Source organism: Malania oleifera, chromosome 1 (assembly GCF_029873635.1).
Source record: "Malania oleifera isolate guangnan ecotype guangnan chromosome 1, ASM2987363v1, whole genome shotgun sequence".
NCBI classification, from domain to species: domain Eukaryota; kingdom Viridiplantae; phylum Streptophyta; class Magnoliopsida; order Santalales; family Ximeniaceae; genus Malania; species Malania oleifera.
The window spans coordinates 11,610,854-11,618,543 of NC_080417.1; positions in this window are offsets into that span (position 1 = coordinate 11,610,854).

A 7,690-nucleotide genomic window follows, 5' to 3' on the forward strand; every position below is an offset into this window, starting at 1 on the left:
ATTTGTGTACACGCTAAAGCTCTATCTATAGTTTACTAGTCTTTTACTTTGCAATGCTTAGCATCACGAACCAAATATTTTACACCTTTGTGAAAGGACCATGCAACGGTAGCTAAAACCCTCTTGTTTAACTAGTCAGCCTAGTTTTCACTACGATTCACTAATAGAACACTTTCATTGTCATTCAAGTGGATATAAGCAGAAGCAATAAGCAATTTATGAAAGCAATGATGTAAGAACCCGAACTGTGATATATGGACTTATAAAGCAAAGAGGGGTGAAAATGGAATTCGCATAGAATTCGTCGATGAGGCCATAATTCGTCGACGAAGGTTAAAGGATTTTCATCGACGAAATTTAGAAGCTCAATGACGAGTGAATGCCGAGAGGTTCAGAGAAATTGAAATATCTAGCTCGTTAACGAGGCCTCGTTAACGAGGCCACCGACTCGTCGACGAGGACATCAATTCGTCGACGAATCCACTCGGGTCAAAGAAGTTATAAATGAGATTTTGGGTTGCTTTGGGACTAAGTTTCCCTAAACTCTCTCTGTCTCTCTCTCTAGAACTCTCCCTACACTCTCTCTCTTTAGTTTTCTTTACCGATCGTTGCCCAGTTCGTAAATTCAACGATACTGCGAGGATCAGGAAAAGATTCTCTACGTTTCTAGCGGATTAGAATCTCGTTTCGGAGGTTTTCGGGCATCGGGCTAAAATCGAGGTAAGGCTCAGTTTTCGTTTCTGATTCAGTATATGTGTAGTAGTACGAATTGTAAGCATGTACTGTATGGTGGTTTGTAGGTTTTGGAGTCTCGGTTCGTAGTTTTGAGGACCGTAAAGTTCGTAGTTGGAATTCAGGTTAAGGTAAAGGGATTCAGTTTATATCAGTTCATTTTCGAAATCAGGATCGGTAAGCTTGTAGGCTACGATCGTATGTATGTTTTGGCTACTTATTTGGGGAAATCTATCGGGTAAAATACGAGACTTTCGGGTTACAGTTTTCGGAAAAAATTGGAGATTTTGGGTATCATCTCTACTTTGTTTTGGAAACTGTTGGTTATGTTAAAATTATACTATTGAGGTGACTGTAATCCATATTTGCATAAACTGTATACTTGAAATTGTAATTGATATGATTTGTCGTAAACCAAATAAGTGTGGTATGTATGGGTGTATGTATTTGTTCTAGGTATTTGTAAAACAGCTATGTGGCGGCTAATTACCGTAAGTTGAAATGTATAGGAACGTGAGTTCCAAAATGATTCCAGGGATCTGTAAAATAGTCATGTATCGGTTAACTACCATGGGCGAGAGTGGCCGGCTCTATATCCGGGGTGTGAAATATCACTAGTATGTTCCGGCTAGTCACCGAAGGGTGTGTTCTACACCGTATGTAGCAATGTAATCACTGTGGGCTTGAGTCGTCGCAGCGTTGTTGTGCATGTGGCAATGTAATTGTTGTGAGACTAGGTGACATTGTGTCGTTGCGTATGTGGCAATGTAATTACTGTGGGCCTAAGTCGTCACTTTGTAGTTGCGTGTGTAGTAATGTAATCGCTGTGAGACTAGGTGACCTTGTGTAGTTGCGTATGTGGCAATGTAATCACTGTGGGCCTGAGTCGTCACATCATAGTTGGGTATGCAGCAATGTAATCGATGTGAGACTAGGTGACCTTGTGTAGTTGCATATGGAGTAACGTAATCACTATTGGGCCTCGGGCGTCGTAGCGTAGTTGCGTATGTAGCAATGTAATCGCTGTGAGACGAGGTGACATTGTGTAGTTGCGAACTAGTGTGACGACACTGACCGTATGTTTTGGGTATCGTATGTATTGGAATGGTTTTTGTGAAAATAATGGAACTGTATGGAACTGTATGTAAATGTATGAAACTGTATGGAAATGTTTCAAATTGTATCGTATCTTTTATAGTGTTATGAAGTATGTAAAATAACACTGGTATGCTACACACTAATTTAACCTACTTTCTTCCTTATTGAGAGGTGTCTCACCCCGAATGTACGTACAATGTTTTTCAGGTCCTTCAGGTAGCCATAAGTAGCATCTTAGTGTCTGGGAGCAAGGATGTCGTAGCTACTGCTAGTACCTATTAGGTACGAGTTTTGGTATCCAGGTTGTCAAGATAGTCTTGTAGACACCTGGGGTATGTTTTGTTTTATGGGGATGTATATCCTAGTTTGTATAGACTTTGGTATGATACTGGTTATGTATGAAAGATCGTATTCCGCTGCGTATTTTGGATGAGTATGGATGGTTATGCATATGGATGTGGGCATCCGTTCACCCCACGGGGTCGGACCCTTTTCTTTTAATTGTATCATGTATGCTTTAATTGATACAAAGATATGTTAGGTTACTCAAATTCACACCTGGGACCCACCTGCGGGTTCGGGGCGTGACAAATGACACTTAAATGGTAAACATGTTAGGGATCTACGAACAACAATTACACAACAATTAAAATAAACAAGCAAAATAGGAATTCCAGATTTAACATGGTTCGGTCCAATCTGACCTATGTCCACAAAGCACACCAAATTTCACTATAACTTAGGAGAAAATACAAGAGGAGGAGGAGGATATCTGATTTAGGCTTACTTATAAACCTGGATTCATCGACGAGACACGTCACCTTGTTGCCGAGTCCATAAAGGGAGTTCGTCGACGAACTTCAGGCTCTACAAAACCCTCTCTCGGTAAATTCTCGTCCACGAGACACATGTCCACATTGACGATCCCAAGAAGGATACTCGTGAACGAGAACCCTGTGTTCATCGACGAGACCCTATGAGTCCTTTTTGGAATTTTCCTTGTCTCCCCTTTTTCTTTTACTGTTTCATTACTATAATTCTTCGGGTCTTTACAAGTGAAGTGGATCTTAAGGTACCTAAGAGGCACTATTGATAAGTGCTTATGTTTTGACAAAGGAGACCTAAAAATTAAAGGATATGTAGATGCCGATTTTGCTGGTGAAATTGATCACTGCAGAAGCACCACTGGATATGTGTTCACTGTTGGCACAACAGTTGTTAGTTGGATGTCGCAGGTACAAAAGATTGTTTCCTTATCCACTACAGAAGCTGAGTACGTATCAGTGACAAAAGCCAATAAAGGGATGATTTGGCTTCAAGGTTTGTTGATAGAGTTTGGATTAAAGCAGGAGAAGAATATTTTGTACAACGACAGTCAGAGTGCAATACATCTGGTAAAGAACTCCGCATTTCATTCTAGAACCAAACACATTGGACTTCGTATCATTTCGTCAAATCTCTATTAGAGAACGAAGTGTTGATACTTGAAAAATTTCAAGGTAACAAGAATCCAGCAGACATGTTGACAAAGGTGGTGACTACAGAGAAGTTGAAGTTGTGCTCAACTTCAATTGGTCTTCATGTTTGAAGACAGATATGAACACATCATTTACCTATACACTGTTTGAGATGATGCCTCTGTCTCCAAGTGGGAGATTATTGAGCTGTGCGCAGTAGGTGGAGACTTCAGCACCAACCCAGCTGCTTTCGTTGATGTTGGAGACTGATGACCACCAACCATACCCACCATATTGAAATTAAGCCACCTAACTTCGACTTCCACCCCCCATCCATGACTATAAATGAGATGTGTGTGTGTGAGCAAAATAGAGTTGTGTAGAAGAGTGTGTGTAAAGACCCAAAAAATTAAAATGATTGAAATAATAAAAATAAAAAATAAAAATAATGATAGATAAAATAATAAATAAACAAATAAAAGGAATAGTGTGGAAAATATAAAATATATATATAATAAAAATAATAACAATAATAATAATTAATTTAGTTAATTGAATTAATTAATTATTAAATTAAACATTATTACATTGGATTTAAAAGAAAAAAAATAATAGATATATGTATATATATGTATGTATAATATTGATATAATAATATTAGTAAGTTTGATAAGATTGCATTTAATGCAATTTGAAAGGTAGAATGCAAATTAGAATTTGCATCCTTCCTACGCTAGCGTCTCTCAGCCTTCTCCAAGTCTTTGTACAGTCCCTGCTATTCGCTCCGTCTCCCTCTCTCTCAATTTCTCGATGAGTTTGTAGCGGATCGGAAAACGAAAGGTGCCGTTGGATTTATGACTCTGCCACCGACATTTCTACTGGAGCAGATTTGTTGTGGGAACGATCTAGGCACTACTCTTGGGAAAAGGTAACTTTTTCCCATTTTCCTAATTTCTCTGTAACTATGCTGTTAAATCAACGATCGGGTACCATCACGTGGTCCTAATCGCGATTGTCGTTATTTTGACGTAGGTAAACTTTCAATTGGGGTTTTTTAGGCCCCACTTTAAAATGAGAGTGAGATTTGAAAATTTTGACAAATTAGTTAAATTTGCGGGTATAACTGTTAATTTAAAAATTATAACCCTATAAAATATTTAAATAATATTTTATTTATGAATAATTTAAATGAAACTAGGATTTTTGAATCAGGGTCCGAGTGAGCGCCGCGGGCATCTGTGTGGGATTCCTGTCGGTGTAGTTTGAGAATTCAGGTAAGGGGGAAATTTATGCATTAAATTAGGTTTTTATGAATTAAAAATGATGATGTGTTATTTATATATATATGTTTTTATGTGGGTTTAAAATACCAGTCATGAAATTTATGTTTTCTGAGCCTAGGATTGTCGATATAGTTAGGTATATGTGAAAGTAAATGAATGAAAGTAAAAATAATTTTCCGATGAATTAAATAAGAAATGAAATGTATTTACAATGTATAAATAATAATTATGGGTTGACTTATTTTGTAAGGAATGTATATAAATTTTATTACTAAATTATGTGACATGAGATTCTGTGCATATATATGTTAAATGTATGAGATACAGGTTAAATAAGTAAAATACTATGAATAAAATATGATATGAATTACGTTGCCTGTGTATGTTAAATGCAGCCATGTAATTGTAAGACAGTTGAAAGACAGCCATGTTAGCATATTCTAGCATATTTCTATGTGGACTAACTGTAGTAGATTCTAGCGCATTTCTATGTGGACTAACAAATGATGGCTAAAGACCAGCTGTAGTACGAAGGAATGAAAAGAAAATGTTATGCAATGAAATGATAATGGAATGACAGTGCAATGAAATGAAATGTGAAACGTGAATGATACAAATGAGAAAGAGTCATTTAAAGTGAAATGCAATGTAATGTTAAGCTATGAATTTGAACAGAGGTGTATGATTGAATAATGATAGAAAGAATGATGTATTATGATATTAGAAGTACGTATGTACGTAGATCATGTTACGATTGGGCGAGACGTACCTTTCACCTAAGGGCTTTCTGAGTAAGGCGAGTGCACTAGTAGCTACAGATGTGGCAGTAGCCGTATAACGTACTAGGGCAGAGGGAACCTACTTGTTTGGGCGGGTAGATTTCCCTATCCTTAGGGCCTTTGCCGGTAAACTATTGTTGAACTGTGTGAGTACGAGATTAATCTAACACTTGAGAGTTTACTGAGTAAAGAGTAGAGGGGTATTACTTATATGGGCGGGTAATCACCCCTATCATTGGGTAATCTCATGGGTTAAATATTTGCATGTGATTGTTTAGGTTCAAAAAATGATTTCAATGTTATATAATGATTTGCAAATGAAATAAAAATGATATCTATTTACCTCATGTTCTTCCCTAACTGAGATGTGTCTCACCCGAATATGAATGTTTCTTTTTCAGGACATCCTCGAGGTCGGGCTTAGGGAACTCAAGGGTATTTAATCTTTTTTTAGAAATATAAAGAAACATGGTATATGTTGATGATATTTTGGATGTAATTATTTATGTTGTTATGTTTTAAGTCTTTTAAGGGTGGAATGGTTGTGAAAATACTGAAATGTTTTGGAAATGTATGTATATATGGAAATGCAGATGATGGTTGGATTTTATGGATTTATAGGTAGAAAATATAACACTTTGGTATTACGATATTATGGTTTATATAGTATGAAGACTATATTTATGTTTTCCGCTGCGTATGTATGGAATTATGGAATGTCAGAATTTTATCAGGTATAACGCGCTGGACCTGGGTTTATGGGTTCGGGGCATTATAGTGTGTGAGGAACATAGTGTTGTTTGAGTGAGAGAGAGAGAGTAGAGTTGAGCAATGACTCTTTCTCCTCGTAATTTCTTCCAATTATAGTGAAATTGGTGTGCTCCGTGGACATAGGTTAGATTGAACCGAACCACGTAAATTTGGTGTTCCATTTTGGTTGTTTATATTTTGTTTGTGTGTGATTATTGTTCCTAGATCCCCCAACTATTATTTTTAAAACCAAACCGTAAACTTGGTCGCTATTATCTCATTTAGTTATGAATGCACCGTGTTTATGTTATTTGGCAAACTTGTATTTCATAGTGTGATTGTTCATAATCCCACATCAAATTTTTGGCCTTTCAAAGGAATTTATTTAAAATTTAAAATAATTCCTTTAAATGGCCATAAATTTGACATAGGGTCAAAATGTCTTTATATTGTTTCTTGAAAATATATTTATGTTCTAAATCCTCTTTTTTTTTTTTTGGGCTTGTTTAAAGAGTTTTGGAATTATGTAGACCCTTTAATTAAAATTTTGTTTATAGGGTTTTTAGAAGTTTTAAGCTCATTCTAAGCACAATTCAATTTAAACATTGAACCGTTTGAATTGTTTTTGTTTCTACCCTTATTTATGAAAATGCAATAAATTCTGTCACTAGAAATCAAAATAGTTACAATTTTTCCTTTATGGACTTTTTTGTTTTTTTTTTTCTTTTAAAATATTTCGAGTTGTAATATATTTATTCTAATATTAAAAAAACCTATCTACTTTTTGTTGCAAGATTTTCCTTTTTATTGAGGGTTTATTTGGATTAAGAATTTTGCTGGGAAAAAAGAAAGGAAAGAAATAAGGAGGAAATTCATTTTTATTTTATTTTTCTCGCTGTAAAATACTGTCCAAAAATCAAAATTTATTTTGATATGACTAAAAAATTAAATATTAAAGAAACTAAATATTAATGATGCGTAAAATTGAAATTCGTTCATAGATTTGATATATTTTTTATTTTTTCTTCACTTTCTTTGGTAACCAAATATAAAGACGTGGATTATTTGATATTTTCCTTTTTTTACTTAATATTTTTTCTAGCTTCAAAATGAAGTATTAAAAAAAAAAAAAAATTCACAAATTGGGCAAATGATTGCATAGTTTGTAGAGAGATTGCATCTATTTCATTTATAAAATAATTAAGTACTCTTTTATGAGAGGTTATGGATAATTTAAGGGTATTTATGCAGAAATATTAATGGTGATTTATAACCGTTATGTGCCTATTATTTTGAGTATATCAATAAATGTATATACTAAAATACAAAAACTTCAAGTTTGTATTTTGGGACAAATTTTAGGCTATGGTGAGGATTTTTCAAGCATGATATATCATTATTTAAAGCCGTCAATATCTAAGATTAAATAGAAAAAGTTATTTTAGTGGCAATACATATAGGGAAAATGGACAATTCAGGTGCGAAAATTAGAAAAATATTTTGTTTTATTCTCATTCCTCATTTACCCAAGAAATAAAATAAAATAAAAAGCGATTTTACTTTATTATTGGTATTTTTTCTCAGTAATACT